Here is a 21,124-nt window from a genome sequence, read left to right on the forward strand (position 1 = left end):
AGAATCCAAACCCTGCACAAAGTAACTGACACTTTAGATTTGCAATCAAGGATACTGCAAATACACAAAGCTATCCAGATTGTCGTCAATCAACATAACATGAATGTGCATCATATGAGCACAAGGTTCCAATAAAGGATGTGTTTCATTTAACAACATGAAAACATCTTATTATCCTGTGGCAGCTTATTGTTGAAAACACGTGAGGTGAGTGAAGAAACGTAGGATTTGACAAAGATTACAGTTTCCAGACCACACTCGTTTTTGTTTTATATGTTTGTTTACAGAATCTTTGAGCTACTAGCAAGATGAGCTTTTATTGCCCATTTCTTAATGCCCTTAGTGGTGAGCCACATTCTAGAACCCTGCAATGCTTCTAGTAAAGGTCTACCCATAGTCATCAGGCAGGCAGCTCCAGGATTCAGAACTATGACAATAAAGGACACATGACATATTTCCAAGTCAGGATGACGTGTGACTTGGAGGGGAACTATTGATGCTCCGTGTCTTGCTAAACAGTAACAAAAGCGCTTATACACACAGATGACTTACATATGCCAATGTAACAAATACACAAAAACATCAGAATGAAAGAAATAAGCAGAGTAGACCATCTGGCCCATCAAGCCTGCTCCACCATTCCATAAAATCATTGCTGATCCGGCCATGGTCTCAGCTCCACCGACCAGTCTTTTCCCCATAACCGCTAATTCCACTACAATGCAAATATCTATCTAATATATTTAATGAGATAGCCTCTATTGTTTCCTGGGCAGAGAATTCCACAAGTTCACTAACCTCTGTGAAAAGCAGTTCCTCCTCATCTCAGTCCTAAATCATCGCCCTGAATCTTGTCACCTAGTTCTAGTCTCACTTACCAGTAGAAACAATTTTCTTGTCACTAATCTATCCCTTTCATAATTTTATGTTTCTGTAAAATCCTCTCTCATTCTTCTGAATTCCTGTAAGTACAGTTCCAGGATATTCAATCTTCCTCATAGGCTAACCCACTCATCTCCAGATTCAACCTTGTGAACCTTCAAAATAGATATATTCTTCCTCAAGTAAGGAGACAGGAAATGCTTGCAGTACTCCAGGTGCTGGCTCACAGTACCCTGTACAGTTGTAGCATAACCTCATGTCTTTAAATTCAATCCTTCTAGTAACGAAGGGCAACATTCTAATTGCCTTCTTGATAACCAGTTGTACCTGCACACCAACCATTCGTAATTCATGCATAAGCACTCTGAAGTCCCTCCACACAACAGCAAGATGCAATCTTTCCTATTTAAATACTAAAATGGTTTTCCTTCCAACATTGTACTCCATCAGCCAGACCCTTGCCCACTCACTTAACCTATCTGACACAATTTGCTTTACCACTCAATTTATTGTCATCAGCACTGGTCCCCTCTTCCAAATTGTTAATGTATATTGAGAACAGTTGTGGCCCCAGCACAAACTCTGCAGCACTCCCTTTCTACTAATTGCCAACCAGAGTAATGTCCATTTATCTCAATTCTGTCTTCTATTGGTTAAACAATCCTCTCTCTCCATGCAAATACATTACCTCCAACTCCTTGCAACTTTATCTAATGGACGTCTTTTAAGTGGCATATTATTGAATGCCTTATGGAAATCCAAGAATACAACATCCAACTGTTCTCCTCTATCCATGTGCTCATTATATCCTCAAAGAACTCCAATGAGTTTGTCAAACAGGACCTGTCCCTCATGAATCTATGCTGTCTCTGCCCAATGGAACCACTTATATCCAGATGTCTCACCAAATAATTTGCAGAATCTTAAAAATCAGTCCACTCTCCGTTACCATTGGTATTTCATTGAAGAACCTCAAAGCACAGTCTAACTGAAAGATCAGACATACAATGTATTCGAAGGCTCAAAATTATTTCCTTTGGCATCAACTTCACATTATGGATAACATTGTATGTCCAATAATATCTGCCATATGCCCAGGTTACTACTTCATGCTTTACAAGAAAAATGGCTTACACAACAAGGAACAGAGGATCACAACAAAATTGATTCTCGTGGATGATTATTTATAAAAAATGATGCTCCACAAGGATCAGTGCAGGGACCTCTGTTGGTTGAGATATATATAAATGATATGGATGGATATATAGATGGAATTATTAAGTTTGCAGACGACACAAAAATTGAAGTGTAGAGAGGGAAGAAAGTTGTCAAAAGATACTGCAGAATGTCAACCAGTTGGAGATTTGAGTGGAGTAATACAGGAGTTTAATAAAACTGTGAGGTGTAACACTCTGGAAGGTCAAATGTAAGGGAAAAACATACAGTAAACTGCAGGATCCTCTGGAGCATTGATATATAGAAGGATTTAGAGGTGCAAGTCCCTAGCCCCTCAGAAGTGGCAATGCAAAAGTAGTTAACAAAGCTAGCAATATGACACAATTGGCTTTGTCAGTTTAAAAGTCTTAAAAGTTAGAAAGTCATGTTGCCCATCTGTATAAAACTGTTGATGGCCAATACACCATGTGCCTTCTTAACCACAGAATCAACCTGCGCAGCAGCTTTGAGTGTCCTATGAACCCCAAGATCCCTCTGATCCTCCACACTGCCAAGAGTCTTATCATTAATACTATATTCTGCCATCATATTTGTCCTACCAAAATGAACCACCCCACACTGGGTTGAACTCCATCTGCTACTTCACAGCCCAATTTTGCATCCAATTGATGTCCCGCTGTAACCTCTGACAGCCCTCCACGCAATCCACAACATCCCCAAACTTTGTGTCATCAGCAAATTTACAAACCCATCCCTCCACTTCCACATCCAGGTTATTTATAAAAATCACGAGGAGAAGGGGTCCCAGAACAGATCCCTGAGGCACTCCACTGGTGACCAACCTCCATGCAAGATATGACCCGTCTACAACCATTCTTTCTGTGGGCAAGCCAATTCTGGATCCACAAAGCAAGGTCCCCTTGGACCCCATGCCTCCTTACTTTCTCAATAAGCCTTGCATGGGATACCTTATCAAATGCCTTGCTGAAATCCATATACACAACATCTACTGCTCTACCTTCATCAACATGTTTAATCACATCCTCAAAAAATTCAATCACACTCATAAAGCACGAACTGCCTTTGACAAAATCATGCTGGCTATTCCTAATCATATTATACCTCTCCAAATGTTCATAAATCCTGTCTCTCAAGATCTTTTCTATCAACTTACTAACCACTGCAGTAAGACTTACTGATCTATAACTTCCTGGGCTATCTCTACTCCCTTTCTTGAATAGGGGAACAACATCTGCAACCCGCCGATCATCCAGAACCTCTTCCTTCCCCATTGATGATGGAAAGATCATTGCCAGAGGCTCAGCAATCTCCTCTTTTGCCTCCCAGAGAAGCATGAGGTACATCCCCTCCAGTCCCAGAGACTTATCCAACTTGATGCTTTCCAAAAGCTCCAGCACATCCTCTTTCTTAATATCTATGTGCTCAAGCTTTTCAATCCGCTGTAAGTCATCCCTACAATCACCAAGATCCTTGTCCATAGTGAATACTGACACAAAGTATTCATTAAGCACCTCTGCTATCTCCTTCGGTTCCATTCATACTTTTCCACTCTCATACTTGATTGGTCCTACTCTCTCACGTCTTATCCTCTTGCTCTTCACATGCTTGTAGAATGCCTTGGGGTTTTCTTTAATCCTGCTCGCCAAGGCCTTCTCATGGCCCCTTCTGGCTCTCCTAATTTCATTCTTAAACTCCTTCCTGCTAGCCTTATAATCTTGAGATCTCTGTCATTACCTAGTTATTTGAACCTTTCGGAAGTTTTTCTTCTTGACTAGCTTTTCAACAGCCTTTGTACAGTACGGTTCCTGTACCCTACCATGCTTTCACTGTCTTATTGGAACGTACCTCTGCAGAACGCCACTCAAATATCCCCAGAGTATTTGCCTCATTTCTGCCATACATTTCCCTGAAAACATCTGTTCCCAATTTATGCTTCCAAGTTCCTGCCTGATAGCCTCATATTTCCCCTTACTCCAATTAAACACTTTCCTAACTTGCCTGTTCCTATTCCTCTCTAATGCTATGGTAGATAGAAATGTGATCACTATCTCCAAAATGCTCTCCCACTGAGAGATCTGACACCTGACCTGATTCATTTCCCAATACCAGATCAAGTACAAACTCTCCTCTTGTAGGCTTATCAGGAAACCTTTCTGAACACACCTAACAAATTCCACCCTATCTAAACCCCTTGCTCTAGGGAGATGCAAATCAATATTTGGGAAATTAAAATCTCCCACCACAACAACCCTTTTATTATTACACCTTTCCGGAATCTGTCTCCCTATCTGCTCCTCAATGTCCCTGTTACTATTGAGTGGTCTATAAAAATACCCAGTAGAGTTATTGACCCCCTCCTGTTTCTAACTTCCACCCACAGAGACCCAGTGGACAATCCCTCCATGACTTTCTCCTTTTCTACAGCCATGACACTATCTTTGATCAGCAGTGCCATGTCCCCACCTCTTTTGCCTCCCTCCCTGTCCTTTCTGAAACATAATCTAAAGCCTGACACATTAAGTAACCATTCTTGCCCCTGAGCCATCCAAGTCTCTGTAATGGCCACAACATCATAGCTCCAAGTCCTGATCTACGTTCTAAGCTCATCCACTTTGTTCATGACGCTTCTTGCATTAAAATATACACATTTCAAACCATCGGCCTGAGCATATCCCTTCTCTCTCACCTGCCTATCCTTCTTCTCAACTGTCTCCACGCTTTCTCTATTTGTGAGCCAACCACCCTTTCCTCCATCTTTTCAGTTCTCACCGCCCCCCCCAGCAATTCTAGTTTAAACTCTCCCCAATAGCCTTAGCAAACCTCTCTGTGAGGATATTGGTCCACCTCAGATTCAAGTGCAACCCGTTCTTTTTGTACAGGTCGCGCCTGCCCAAAAGAGGTCCCAATGATTCAGAAATCTGAATCCCTGCTCCCTGCTCCAATCCCTCAGCCATGCATTCATCCTCCACCTCACTCTATTCCTATACTCATTGTCGCGTGGCACAGGCAGTGTAAAAAAAGGCATTAAAAAAAGGTTTAGCTGGGTATTGCTAAAATTGAGGAACATTAGCTACAAAGAGAGGTTGAACAAACTAGGAGTACTTTCTCTGGAGTGCCAGAGACTGAGGGACAACATGAAAGTACAGTCGGCTCTCCTTATCCGCAGGGGATTGGTTCTGGGACCCCCGGCGGATACAGAAAAACGCGCATCTCAAGTCCCTTATTTAACCTGCCTCAGTGCAGTGGGCTTTAGGACCCAGCAGATCTCTGGACCTTATTTAACCCGTCTCGTGCAATGGACTTTAGGACCCAGCGGAGCTCGGGACCCACCGTCCGCAGTGTTTCTGTTCCGTTGACTTTACTTAAAATTATTTTAATATTTAATAATTTAATATCATTTAATAATTATTTAAATAATTTATTTAATAATTTATTTACTAAATAAGGTAATGATAAAGTAAATTGAAAATAAAGTAGAGATAATAAAGCGATCCGAAAGAAGTGAAACGCCATCGGTCACTAGAAGAGCATTAGGCTACAGTCGGTCAACAATTGGAACAATTTTAAAAGATAAAGTGAGAATAATGGAGCATGCGAAAAGCCCTGCCCCGATGAAAGCTACAATGATTACTAAGCAACGCAGTGGTTTAATTAATGAAATACATACGTTTCTTGTTTTATTGCATAAAGGCGAAATATATACTATATACTAAGACAAATATTTGACTAGCTGACACCAAATAATACTGGATGTACCTGTTCCAACTTAGAGAACTTCTGGGTTTTTTTCCGATCCCGATCCGCGGTAACCTATGCACATCCTCCCGTATACTTTAAATCATCTCTAGATTACTTATAACACCTAATACAATGTAAATGATATGTAAGTAGTTATTACACTGTATTGTTTAGGGAATAATGACAAGGAAAAAAGTCTGTACATGTTCAAACAAGTGCCAGAGAGAGAACTTCCGGGTTTTCCCAATCCGCGGTTGGTTGAATCCGCGCATGCGGAACGCGTCAATAAGGAGGGCCCAACTGTATACAAAATCATAGGCATAGTTCAGTGGATAGTCAGTCTTCCCTATCCACACGTGCCCCCTCCCAAAGTGAAAATGTTAAATATTAGACAGAACAAGAAAAAAAATCTGAAAAAGAAAAGTTTAAGTATAAGGAAAGATTTTTTTTTGTATACAGAATAGTAGGTACCTGGCATGCATACCAGAAGGGGCAGTAGTAGTAGATAAAATAGCAATTTTTAAGAAACATTTAGACAGGTACATGAACATACAGGAAATGGGTGGATATCAATCACTTACAGGATGCCATTAATTTGGTATCATGCTTAACACCGTTATCGTGTGTCAAAGGGCCAATACATTTTTTGCATTGTTCTGTGCTAAAATGCTTGAATTAAACGATCTAACTTACTAATGCAATTGTAGAAACCGTATATCATGTTCTGTCATAGGAAAAGATACCAAGTAGGCAAAAGAAAACATCCAAAAATGTACTCAAAGACTCCACAAAGGCAACGTTCCCACCAACTCCTAGGAATCTATGGCTCATGACTTCACAGTGGAGAAAAAGCACTCAGATTGATAGTTAAACTATGTATAAGCAAATTGTTTAACCAGAAGGAGCTCATCACCTTGCAAACTATCCACCTGTCCACATTGCTGGTCATCTCCTGCCTTTTCTGTGGAAAAGTTTACAGCTCCTTTACTGGCCTCACTAGCCACTTCAAATTCCAAAAAAAAATTGCTAAAGATATCAATGAAGGTTCCCCAGTTTTCCCTCAAACAGAAAAGATCAAAGTTCAGAGTAAAATTTATTATCAGAATACATACAAATCACCACATAAAACCCCAAGATTCTTTTTCATGCAGGCACACTTAACAAATCTATAGAACAGTAACTGTAACAGGATCAATGATTAACTGTGTAAATGCAGATATAAATAAATAGCAATAGATAGCAAGAACATGAAATAACAAGATAAAGAGTCCTTAAAGTGAGACCATCGATTGTGGGAACACCTGAAATAGAATGAGAGTAATAATTCCCTTTCGTTCAAGAGCCTGATGGTTGAGGGGTAGTAACTGTTCTTGAACCTGGTGGTGCAAGTCCTGAGACACTTGTCCCTTCTACCTGATAACAGCAGCAAGAAACAGAGCATGGCCTGGGTGGTGAGGACCTTTGAAGATGGATGCTGCTTTTCGATGGCAACATTTCATGTAAATGTGCTCAATGGATAGGAGGGCATCACATGTGACATACTCAACTAAATCCACTACCTTTTGTAGGACTTTCTGCTCAAACGCATTGGTGTCCCCATATCAGGCCATTATGCCATCAGTCTATATACACTTCCCACAGCACATCTATATAAGTTTGTCAAGGTTTTTGATGACATGCCGAAGCTCCGCACATTCCTGAATAAGTAGAGGCACTGCCATGCTTTCTTTGCAATTATATTTATATGATGTGTTCTGAGATAGTGACACTCAGTAATTTAAAGTTACTGACCATCTCCACCTCTGAACCTCCGATGAGTACTGGCTCATGAACCTCTGGTTTCCTTCTCCTCACATCTACAATCACTTCCTTGGTCTTGTTGATATTGAGTGAGAGGTTGTTGTTATTACACCACTCAGCAAAATTAGTAACAGACCAATTTCCACATCTTCCACGTGTTCATTGACTTCAAAAAGGCATTCGATAGGGTGATGGCATGATGCACTCTGGCAGCAATGAAGAGATATAAACTGGGCTAGAAGCTGATCCAAACCATCAAGCAGCTCTACACCAAAGTCAGCACTGCAGTACTTGCTCAAGGCACAGTTAAAGAGTTGTTCTACACGTTAGTTGGAGTCCAACAAGGCCGCCTCCTCTCACCCACGCTATTCGATATTTTCCTGGAGCAAATAATGACAGATACCTGGAAGACCATATTGGTAGTCAGCAAGGGAGGACATATCATAACCAACCTCAGTTTCATGGATGACATTGATGGGCTGGCAGGAAGTGAGGATGAACTGGCCTGCCTTGTGAACCGTCTGGACAATACGTTTACAAGATATCACATGGAGATCAGCGCAGAGAAAACCAAGCTGATGAGAAACAGTCAGGAGCCAATCAGAACAAAAATCAGTCAGTGGCCAAGAACAACAGGCTGTCAAACAATTCAAGTACCTTGGCACCATCATCAACCAAAATGGATCAGAGCCTGAAGTTCTTGCAAAGTCAGACCAAACAACAACAATGCTGGCTAAAGTAAAATCAATCTAGAGAGACAATAACATCACTCTCAGATTCAAGTTGTAACTCCTACATGCACTTGTGCTGTCTATCTTCTTGTTTGCATGCTAATCATAAACTTTGACAGCTGAACTGCAAAAGATGATCCAGGCAGTAGAAATGAGATGCTTCAGAAGGCTCTTTGACATCTCCTAAACAGACATTGTCTCAAACGATAAGTATGAAAAATCATCACCCATCACATGAGACACTACGAAGGTCTACTGTCCACAGTAAAGGGGAGGAAACTGAGATGGTAAAGCCACATAACAAGATCAAATGGACTCTCAAAGACCATTCTTCAGTGCAGGGGAAAAGTAAAAGGGGCAGACAGAGGAAGAAATGAGCAGGCAACATTGCAGAGTGGACTGGAGAGAACTTTGCAGCAACACAGGCACTTGCTTACAACCGTGAGAAATGGAGAAATTGGTGCAATGCTCATCTGTACAGCACCCTTACGGCCCAGGAGGGTTGTGGAATCTGTTATCCTTAACATATCATTCAATTTTGCAGAAGGATGAGCCATATATCATAAGAAAATAAATACGTTTTCTATATTAACTACGAGGGTTTCAACATAAAACTTGAATATCTTCTAAACTCAGAACTAAAATCCTACATTTGTATAATTTTAGTATCTTGAATATAATCTTTAACTGCTCATCACTGGATTAAACATTGTTTTCACAGGAGAAGTCAGAGAGCAGTAGTAAGTGGTTGCCTCTCTGACTAGAGACCTGTGACTAATAGTGTGCCACAGGGATCGGTGCTGGATCTATTGCATTTGCAAACTGTATCAATGTTTTGGATGATAAAGTGGTTAAATGGATCAACAAATTTGCAGATGACACCAAGATTGGGGATGTATTGGACAGTGAGGAAGACTACTCATAGCTTACAGCAGGATCTGGAACAGCTGGAAAAATGGACTGAAAAAGAGCAAAAACAGAAATTTATGCAGACAAGTGTAAGAGTGTTGCATTTTGAGAAGACAAACCTGAGCAGGACTTACACAGAGAAAGTTAGGGCACTGAGGAGTGCAGTAGAACAGAAAGATTTGGGAATACCAATCCATAATTCCTTGAAAGTGGCATCACCGATAGATAGGGAGATAAAGAAAGCTTTTGGCACTGAAGGAGTCGTGTATCTATTTTCTGTAAATATTGTATTTTGTGGCGTGTTTATTAAGGTAATCTGTCACATGGGTTGCAGCATGGTAGAACAAATGAGTATAGTTATGTAATTATGCTTTTTTTTAGTTGTTTGATTAGTCTTGTTGTGAAAGTGTAAGCCACGGAGTGATTTTTTTTTTGTTGATCACTTAAATACATACAGAACCCTAATTTTGATATTGCTAATCAGAACACTTATTACGCTGATTTGAATGCCAAGATCACTATATCGCTAATTTAGCTTCATTAGTTTTATTATCAATACAAGATTGTTTATCTTTGCTAGCTTCATAATAAAGGATCAAATGCACCTTTGTCTATTTGGAACTGCATTGTACAGTGTTGATTACCTTTAGTGTAGTCTCTCAGCCCTTTTGTGGTATTTTATAAAGTAACCGCAACAAGCACATTGGCCTTCATAATTCAAAGTATTGAATACAGGAGATAGGATGTTTTGTTGAAATTATACAGGCTGTTAGTGAAGCCTCATTTGGAATATTGTGAGCTATTTTGGTCACCTACCTACAGGAAAGATGCAAATAAGTGAAAAAGTGCAAAGAAAATTTACACCAATAGTGCTGGGAATTGAGAACCTGAGTTATAGGGAAAGGTTGACTAGATTAGACTTTTATTCCTTGGAGCTTGATACTGAGGGGAGATTTGATGGAAATGTACAAAATTATAAAGGGTATGGATAGGGTAAAGCAGACTTTTTCCAATCAGGTTGGTTGAGACTAGAACTAGAAGTCATGTTAAGAGTGAAAAGTGAAATGTTTTAACAATAATCCAAGGGGGAACTTCCTCACTTAGAGGATGGTGTGAGTGTGGAATGAGCTGCCAGCGCAAGTGCTAGATGTAGGTTTGATTTCAACACTCAAGAGAAGTTTGGATAAGTACATAAATGGGAAGGGTGTGGAAAGCTATGGTCCAGGTGCAGATTGATGGAGCTTCCCAGAATTATGTTGTGGCATTAACTAGATGGATGAAGGGTCTGTTTCTGTGCTGTTGTACTCTGTCAACAAAAATACCAACCAGCTTGAGAATTAACTTTCTATCCCTTTGTTGATGCTCTTAAGATGGTTCAAAAGTCACAAATGTCCACAGCTTTTTTTGCAACCCATATTTTGACATGAATTGCATTCAAATGAAACAGAAGTTGCAAAGCTGTGAAAATACAGGAATACAGCAAATCCATGCTGTACGAGGGAATGGATTAAAATATGCATACATTGCCTCAACAGGATCTGCTGCCTTTTGAGTTATTAGATACTATATGAAATTCTTTCAACTATAGAGTAATACCGCAGTTAAAAGCTTTCACAAATCAACAAGGCTTCATATGTTTGGGCTTCTACAGAAACTAGCACATTGAATTTTAACTCTGTTTTCTTTTAAGATAAACCTGTAAGAAATATGCAAATCAATAAATAAAGCTTAAGTTTTATTTGCTGGAGCTTTCTGTTAATATTTAATTGAAACATGTAACACTCAAACAATTCCATTACTTTTGGAGCACAAGGTACACAGAGAATTGCAGTTTGAACAATTTTAAACTGCTTGGTAAAGTCCTTCCTACTGCAACAAACTTCATGGCCATCCATCAAAATACCATAAAGTTTACATTACATCAATATCCACTATCTAAAACTAATAAAACAGCTGAAACTGTAGCACCAATGCTTTAAAAGTACATTCAAACTAAGATAAACATTATTTCCAAATTCCTTTATGCTTTTCTCCTCATGTATTCAGTTTTCATTATTTGGGCTTCCAGAATACAAATTGCATTCTCTCTTGAAAAAAAGCACACAGCGTGATCACCAACTAAAAATTTAATAGACTTCTCACATTCAATTTTCTTATTTAACTGACAAATGCAACAAAAAGGCATTACAAAGGAAAAAATGTGATATTGATTTCAGCAACATTTCTAAAAAGCAATAAAAATCAACTATTGCTAGAAGTTAATTTTAATTTCTAGTTACTGAGGGATTAGTGTGGTATTATAAGTTACTTTCCACAGGCTCAATGGGCTGGCTAGTAAGCACTTTGTCATGCAATGTTAAAAGAAATTACCTTCATCTTGCACTGGATATTTTCTCTTACTATTTTCACTTTTAAGTTATTGCAATAGCAACTGGTGGCTGCAAAACAAAAAGAGGGTAAAACTATGTCAATATATGCAAACAGGATTTGGGCCAGGAAATGGAGATAAATAAGCAGTAAGGTTTGCCAATGATGAAATGCCAAATTGTCTTTCCTTGCATTTAAATTGGAGGAAAATTGGTTAGGATCAGCAGTACAAGTCCAATATTCATCCCAAGCAGTCATTATGAAAACCAATGGCATGACGTTGCTAAACACCAATGAATACTTTTCAGCAGTTATAATTTACAGTTAAAATTTGTTAAATGTTTTGGAAAAAATGTAAAAGCAAGCTAAAAAGTAAATTAGCATAAAGAAACTTAACATTCTGCTCAATGTGCACTGATACTAAGTAGGCCTCATAGGTTTAAAATTCAGCCAAATGAGAAACAAATATATGTTCTCAGATCTAAATGGCAGAATTTCAGAATTTACAGACAGCATAACGGTGTTTCATCAAAGTTCACTATCAAGGGAGGTCAAACAGATTAAGAAGTCCTCTAATTCAATATGGATGAACATGAAGTAATTCATTTTGGAAAAATTTATATCTACAGAGCTCATTTACCATATAATATCAATTACTCAAGTGCAGTCTCTGCTGCAAAATGGCAATGAATAGATGCTGATTCACATAAGAAAGACTGAGGTATGTGAATAAATAGAATTCATAGGTTTGAGTACATACAACTTTGAATTAGTGCAAGAATATATGATTCTTTATAAAAGCTAAGTAAAAGTAAATTTAGGGAAATTATAGGTGTGACTCAAGGTGTCATTTCACTGCAAGTCCATATTAAGACATCAGCTTACACATTTTTGCTGTTATATGTGCTACTAGAACCACATAAACCTGATTAGAAGAATACATGCATGACTGGTTAAACTTTAAGCTTAAGTTTCAAGCATATTTTTAAAAAGCTTAGCTAATTCCTTGTTTCAAAACATCAAAAAAATCACCATGTACAATCACAATTAACTAAACAATTTCATACCACCAGAACCATTGAGTAATAATTTGCTGTGACAGAGAATGTAATGGTGCTTGCTTTTACACACTCAAGGTTTGTTTTTGTTTTTTTTCTCTTGGCAACTTGATGAAAGTATGAGCTGCAGTTGTCAAAGTGAGAGAAACCAGCCATCAGAAGCCCAACAGCATGAAGCAAGAAGTTTGCACTTTCTTTACCAAAGGACTAAGGGATCCAACATATCAGTGTACACTTCACAGGAGAAAAACTGAACGTAATTGGACGTTTAGCTACCATAGGAAGTATTTGGAAATGAAGTACAAGTTTTCAGGGAATAATTTGAATTAAAGGAAGGACTGAGGGAATTTCAAAGTTCAGAGCCAAACTTAGAACAAGATTTATATGCTTCTATTAGCACATCACAAGGCAATGATAAGTGAACAAATTCTGAAGCTGTGCAAGTGAGAAGAATTGGAAAAGGGCAGGTTGGGGGTGTTGTGGATAGTGTGGAGAGTTGTCAGAGGCTACAGCAGGGCATCGATAGGATGCAAAACTGGGCTGAGAAATGGCAGATGGAGTTCAAGCCAGATAAATGTGAATGGTTCATTCTGGTAGGTCAAATATGATGGCAGAATATAGCATTAATGGTAACACTCTTAGCAATGTGGAGGATCAGAGGGATCTTGGGGTCCAAGTCCACAGGACATTCAAAGCTGCTGCATAGGTTGACTCTGTGGTTAATAAGGCATACAATGCATTGGCCTTCATCAACAGTGGGATTGAGTTTAAGAGCCGAGAGGTAACGTTACAACTATTTAGGACCCTGGTCAGACCCCACTTGGAGTACTGTGCTCAGTTCTGGTCACCTCACTACAGAAAGGACATGGAAGCTATAGAAAGGGTGCAGAGGAGATTTACAAGGATGTTGCCTGGATTGGAGAACATGTCTTATGAGAATAGGTTGAGGGAACTCAGCCTTTTCTCCTTTGAATGGCACAGGTTGAAAGGTGACCGGATAGAGGTATATAAGATGATGAGAGGCATTGATCGTGTGGATAGTCAGAGGCTTTTTCCCCAGGGCTGAAATAGCTAACACGAGAGGGCACAGTTCTAAGGTGCTTGGAAGTAGGTACAGAGGAGACGTCAAGGGTAAGTGTTTTTTTTACATGGAGAGTGGTGAGTATGTGGAATAGGCTGTCTGTCGGCAACAGTGGTGGAAGTGGATACAATAGGGTCTTTTAAGAGCTTTGAAAAATAGAGGGCTAGGGTAATCCTAGGTAATTTCTAAAGGGAGGACGTGTTCAGCACAGCATTGTGGGCCAAAGAGCCTGGTTTTCTATGTTTCTACAGAGGATTCCAGAAACACATTAAATTAATGTGAAATAGTGGAGGAATAAATGTTGGGGGAGATTAAACATTAAAGCATTTAGTAACTTTAAAAACATAATACCAAGATTCACATAAGAATTAACACCCATGTTGGCAAAGAATGAAGTAAACGGTAAAAGTTCTAACCGTTACTTTTCAATACTTTCTGATGAAAATGTTGCCTCCCTGGTGCAAGGGTCAAGGATGTCTCTGAGCGGCTGGAGGACGTTCTGGAATGGGAGGGTGAACAGCCAGTGGTCATGTTGCACATAGGTACCAACAACATAGGTAAAAAATGGGATGAGGTCCTACAAGGTGAATTTAGGGAGTTAGGAGATAAACTAAAAAGTAGGACCACAAAGGTAATAATCTCTGGATTACTACCAGTGCCACATGCTAGTCAGAGTAGAAATAGAAGGATATTTCAGATGAATACATGGCTTGAAAAATGGTGCAAGGGGGAGGGATTCAAATTTCTGGGGCATTGGAACCAGTTCTAGGGGAGGTGGGACCGGTATAAACAGGACGGTCTGCACCTGGGCTGGACTGGAACCAATGTCCTAGGGGGAGCATTTGCTACTACTGTTCAGGAGGCTTTAAACTAATGTGGCAGGGGGATGGGAACAAGTGCAGAGAGACAGAGGAGTGTAAAATGAGGGTAGAAGCAAAAAGTAGTAAGGTGAAAAGTAAAAGTGGCAGGCAAGCAAATCCAGGGCAAAAAGCAAAAAGAGCCACTTTTCAACATAATTGTATAAGGGCTAAGAGTGTTGTAAAAACAAGCCTGAAGGCTTTGTGTGTCAATGCGAGGCGCATTCGTAACAAGGTGGATGAATTGAATGTGCAGATAGTTATTAATGAATATGATATAGTTGGGATCACAGAGACGTGGCTCCAGGGTGACCAAGGATGGGAGCTCAACATCCAGGGATATTCAATATTCAGGAGGGATAGACAGGAAAGAAAAGGAGGTGGGGTAGCATTGCTGGTTAGAGAGGAGATTAACACAATAGAAAGGAAGGACATTAGCCTGGAGGATGTGGAATCGATATGGGTAGAGCTTCATAACACTAAAGGGCAGAAAACGCTGGTGGGAGTTGTGTACAGGCCACCTAACAGTAGTAGTGAGGTTGGGGATGGCATTAAACAGGAAATTAGAAATGCGTGCAATAAAGGAACAGTAGTTATAATGGGTGACTTCAATCTACATATAGATTGGGTGAACCAAACTGGTAAGGGTGCTGAGGAAGAGGATTTCTTGGAATGTATGCGGGATGGTTTTCTGAACCAACATGTCGAGGAACCAACTAGAGAGCAGGTCATTCTAGATTGGGTATTGAGCAATGAGGAAGGGTTAGTTAGTAATCTTGTCGTGCGAGGCCCCTTGGGTAAGAGTGACCATAATATGGTGGAATTCTTCATTAAGATGGAGAGTGACATAGTTAATTCAGAAACCAAGGTTCTGAACTTAAAGAAGGGTAACTTTGAAGGTATGAGACATGAATTAGCTAAGATAGACTGGCAAATGATACTTAAAGGGTTGACAGTGGATATGCAATGGCAAGCATTTAAAGATCGCATGGATGAACTACAACAATTGTTCATCCCAGTTTGGCAAAAGAATAAACCAGGGAAGGTAGTGTACCCGTGACTGACGAGGGAAATTAGGGATAGTATCAAGTCCAAAGAAGAAACATATAAATTAGCAAAAAAAAGCGGCACACCTGAGGACTGGGAGAAATTCAGAGGCCAACAGGGGAGGACAAAGGGCTTAATTAGGAAAGAGAAAAAAGATTATGAGAGAAAGCTGGCAGGGAACATATAGATACGTGAAAAGAAAAAGATTGGTCAAGACAAATGTAGGTCCTTTACAGTCAGAAACAGGTGAATTGATCATAGGGAACAAAGACATGGCAGACCAATTGAATAACTACTTTGGTTCTGTCTTCACTAAGGAGGACATAAATACTCTTCCAGAAATAGTTAGGGACCGAGGGTCTGGTGAGATGGAGGAACTGAGGGAAATACATGGTAGTAGGGAAGTGGTTAGGTAAATTGAAGGGATTAAAGGCAGATAAATCCCCAGGGCCAGATGGTCTACATCCCAGAGTGTCTAAGGAAGTAGCCCAAGAAATAGTGGATGCATTAGTGATAATTTTTCAAAACTCCTTAGATTCTGGATTAGTTCTTGAGGATTGGAGGGTGGCTAATATAACCCCACTTTTTAAAAAAGGAGGGAGAGAGAAACCAGGGAATTATAGACCGATTGAAGTCCAGAACGAGGGGTCACAGCCAGAACGAGGGGTCACAGTTTAAGCATAAAAGGGAAGCCTTTTAGGACCGAGATGAGGAAAAATTTCTTCACACAGAGTTGTGAATCTGTGGAATTCTCTGCCACAGCAAACAGTTGAGGCCGGTTCATTGGCTATATTTAAGAGGCAGTTAGATATGGTCCTTGTGGCTAAAGGGATAGGGGGTATGGAGAGAAAGCAGGTACAGGGTTCTGAGTTGGATGATCAGCCACGATCATACTGAATGGTGGTGCAGGCTCGAAGGGCCGAATGGCCTACTCCTGCACCTATTTTTTATGTTTCTATGCTTCTAAAAGTCAGATCTGAAGCACTGATAACATTTCCTTTCCAACAAGAGCCAAGCTCCTCTAGCACATTTATTTTTTCTATCTGGCTACACAATTGGTGCCCAAGGATTGGAGGACTGATGGAAGTGTTGAAGTGAACAGACCAAAGTATTACAAGTCAGTCAGCTAAAAATTAAAATTTTAACACTTTAACACTTACAAAAGAAGGTATTAATCAAGAATAATCAGCATGGACTAACTTGATTGAATTATGATGCCACTACAAATTGATGGAAATCATATATTTCATTTGTATATGGTCTTAATCAATGGTTTGGCAAGATCAGACTAGCCAGAAAATTAAAAATCCATTGAATTTAAGGGAAAGCAGCTGCTGTGTTTTGCCCATTATAATTGTAAAATAACTATCTTAGTGTTAGTAAAGCATTTGGGGATATCCTAAATTTGATAAAAGCATGGAATTAATGCCATTTCTTTCTCCCCCCCCCCAAAAAAAAACTTCTTTTTAACATTACATTGGAAAACATTTCAAAGAGGCATATATGTTATTTAAAAATATTCTTTGCTCTGATCTGTTTCATTTTCACATGTTGAAGTAAACCTTAATGTGGTAATTCAAACAAGTATCACAAAGCTTTCTTCTGAGTTAAATTTATTGTAGCTCTACAAATTATCTACACAAGCCACCAGTACTGACATTCTGCTTCCATCTCAGAATTATCACTTTTTTCTCTGGGTTTTGGGAGATAGAAAATGCCAGCTCTTGTTGACAAATTAACTACCAATTTAATTGCTAGCAAGCAGGCTCAATAGCAAAGACCTTTCCTAGATTATTCCAATAACAGTGACAAATAGAAACAAAAAGTGAGTTCAAAGAGAGGTGAGAAAAAGAAAGTAATCAAAAATGGCAACTTGTAGTTTGTGGATGTTCATCATAAATATACATACAGAAAATCTGTTAGGGCTGAAGAGGAAATAACATGAGAATACTAAGTAAAAATTCTCTCTCTTCTTCAAACAGTACAACACAGGCATGTTCAACTATTTCATAGCCTTGATTCAGCATCTCTTCCAAAAGATGACATATCCAACAACAGACTACTACATTTCAATAGCAACCAAGAGTACATTCTTAAATATTTAACTGGGGTTTATAAAACATAACCTCAATAAGCAAGAATGTTACCAACTGCAACAAAGTGACATCTTTACAATACTCATAAACTTTGTGTGGGAAGTAAGAACAGAAAGACTTCTGTTAAAATACAGAAGCTAGTGAAAATGGAAATTTTGAGGTATTTTTGAAGTTAGACAGCAGCTGTGCTGAAACAGGGTTAATAGAATATGCTGGTAATACCTCCACAGAATTGTTCTGACGAATGACCACCAATCTAAAACATTACTCTATCTGCAAATGCTACATGATTTGCTGAGCATTGAAGTTTTTTCCTGCCTTTATTTTGAATATATATCATCCACATTATTTTGTTCCTGGTTTAAATCTGAACTAATTAATAAAAAGGAATAGAAGATCGAAAGGAAGCACACCGAGTCATAAGCCAAAGTTTTGGGGAATAGCTTGTATCTGAAGCAAGTTTTGTTAAGCTAAAGATGAGTATAACTAAAAACATCTTTGTCACTTAAAGATGCAAATCACTGTGTACTAAAGCTTTACTCTGTATTATATTATACATCAGTGTACTTGCTGCAATACAGGAGTGGAAACCACTATTGTGTGCATGCTGTACACAATTTTGTAAAAGAAGGCAACCAACAATCAAAACATTACACTTTGTGCATACAACCCTAACCCAAGATATGAGTATATGAATTTAGTCTGAAAAGGAATCAACCTTGAAGAATTGTAATATACTTTATTTGACAGCACACATTTTTTAAGCTTCTTTTTAAACCAGCACTTTACTCCTTGGTCAAGGTTTCAACAATTCACCATATTTATTAATAGCTCAGATGAGATAAAAGGACAGTTTGCCAGTAACAACGACTGGTGGATCTGGAACCTTTAGGAAGGCACTGAGTACTATGAATCTCTTTGACAGAAGCACTTGGAAGCCATTTGCAAACAATGGCAAGAGCATACAACAGCCCACACAACCCTGTCAAACTCCACCTGCCGCATCTGTGGCAGAGCCTACAGATCAGTAGAGGACTCCAACCATTTCAGATCCCACAAAGCTCAAATGGAAGATAGTCATTCTTGACACCGAGTGACTGTTGAAGAAGGGAGAAAAGAGATAATGCAGATGTACAAAAAAATCAATTAAGCAAAGGGTTAATTGTGTGCTAAATTGATTTTAATGCAGACAAAGAAGTCGTACACTTTGGACTCATGAAAAAGAAAAACAAGAAGTTACTAAAATGTGTAAAGTTTGAAACAGTAAAAATAAATACTTAAACTGGCATCATTATGGAGTCTGGTACAGCTGACAATAATCATAATGATAAAATAATGTTGGCTTTGATACCTAAAAAACAAGGTGGAATAATCTTTAGAACAACTGAATTAAACCCTTGACAGGTCACACACAATATTTACAGTATGAAAAAGGGCTATTCAAGCCATCAAATCTCAAGGTAAAAACCATTCAATTAGTCCTATTCTCCTGTGGTTTTGTAAATTCTCTTTTTTTCATTTACTTACCCAGCTCCCTTTTGAACTTTACAATTGGACCTTCTTCTATAACTACAATGTTACTGTGTTCCATTATGTGGAAATATTTTCATTCATATCACTTTTGACTCTATTGTTAATCACCTTCATTCTATGTCCCCTTCATCAATAGAAACAATTTATCTCTATCTACACCCTACATGACTTTGAACAACTCAACGTTATCATAACCTCCTTCTTCCCAACAAGATCAGTCTATGCTTCATATTTAAAATCATTTTACTAAATTTCTCCTACACTCTGCTTCAGACTGCCATATCTTACCTAAGGGGCAATGTCCAGATTTGGACAGAATAATGCAGAAAAACTAAGTTGTTTTCAGTACCATGTATGAGAATATACCAGTATTGGAATACAGCCCAAATTTGCCAGAATGATTCCTGGAGCCTAAGGCTAAACAGTGAGAAGTTACTCAGATTATCATCGTCAAAGCAATAATGAGCTATGTTCATAAAACAACATTAGTGCAGTTGAATATCCAAAGATGTATTAAAAACCAAATATGACACAGCCATTTAAGGTGACATTGGATTAAAAGAGCAAAAACACAAGTCAAGGAGACTAAGCTTTACAGAATATCTGGTGGACAGAAAGACAAAGAGAGTTAAAGAAGATATTACAGAGTTTGGGGCTTTGATAGTGTTTGACTCCGGTCTTTAAATCCAAGATTCTTTTCGAAGTCAGGAACAAGGCATAAAACTTGCTTCACAATTATTTCATTAAGGGCTGATAGAACAAAGAGAACAGGAACAAAACAGTGACAGTTGGCCCCACTACTTGAAGAAGAAAATCTAAAGAAGAGAAAGAAGATGTCTAACACAAAACAACTGCTTTTATACCTTAGAGACAAGAAATATTCCATTCTAATCTACAGATAACAATAATTCAATTAGAAAATACTTATTCATTACTGCACTAAAAAGCTAACCAATGAGAAAATATTAGCCACTTAATGAAAAATAAAACTTTAGAATTATACTTTTTAATGCACTAGGGCATATTAAACTGTTAAACATATAAAATCTAATTAGAATAAAACCAGATAATTAATTGTTAAACTGCACAGAAACTGCAATTAACAAAAGTTAATAGTGAGAATAGAGATATTACAAAGAAAAAGGAAGGACAAGGTTAAAAAGAGATTTAAAATCAATAATGATTAAAAATATATATACTGAAAGGATGCATAAACAGGACTTGGCAACTAGGAACACACACAAAATGCTGGTGGAACGCAGCAGGCCAGGCAGCATCCATAGGAAGAAGTACAGTCGACATTTCAGGCTGAGACCCTTCATCAGGACTAACTGAAAGAAACCTTTACTGCTGCGTTCCACCAGCATTTTGTGTGTGTTGCTTGAATTTCCAGGATCTGCAGATTTCCTCGTCTTGGCAACTAGGATAAGTTTGGATGACAAGATTTTAGAGGGTAGAGTGAAAGTGTATGAAAAGAATGCTTTTGAATAGTCAAGGTAAGAAGTGGCACAGTTTGGTGTTTTAGCAGAAAATGAAGAAAAGGAGGGTAAAAAAATGTCAGGCAGTTATAATAGGACAAATAGCTGCATAAATAATAGAAAGGATTTGTAATACCAAAGCAAGGTCAAGTATACTGCAAAAGAATGCAAACAAGCTGGTTCAATTTTGAATGGTTGCCAAGGAAATGGTTTCAACTGTCATATACGTAGGTTGTAAAAATGTCTGCTCATCCATTGAAGGATGTTGAACATGCAGTCTGACAACTTTGAGACAAAAAAAATTAAAAGGACCTGTACTAATGTAGAGCTGAATGTCAGTGTATTGTTGA

General features: G+C 38.7%; 1 protein-coding gene across 6 annotated transcripts in view; it reads right to left on the reverse strand.

Annotated features, from left to right (window-relative positions):
* nek7 (NIMA-related kinase 7) overlaps positions 1–21,124 on the reverse strand; it is a 240,360-nt gene that overhangs the window by 212,852 nt on the left and 6,384 nt on the right. For 5 of the 6 annotated variants that reach the window (XM_059984695.1, XM_059984696.1, XM_059984693.1 and 2 more), the window contains one exon: positions 11,628–11,695. The exons of the other annotated variant lie outside the window; for it this stretch is intronic. The gene's annotated coding sequence lies outside the window, so the exon portion shown is untranslated. The remainder of the gene's footprint in view (positions 1–11,627; positions 11,696–21,124) is intronic. 6 annotated transcript variants of the gene reach the window in all.

The sequence above is a fragment of the Hypanus sabinus genome, chromosome 11 (assembly GCF_030144855.1).
Source record: "Hypanus sabinus isolate sHypSab1 chromosome 11, sHypSab1.hap1, whole genome shotgun sequence".
Taxonomy (NCBI): domain Eukaryota; kingdom Metazoa; phylum Chordata; class Chondrichthyes; order Myliobatiformes; family Dasyatidae; genus Hypanus; species Hypanus sabinus.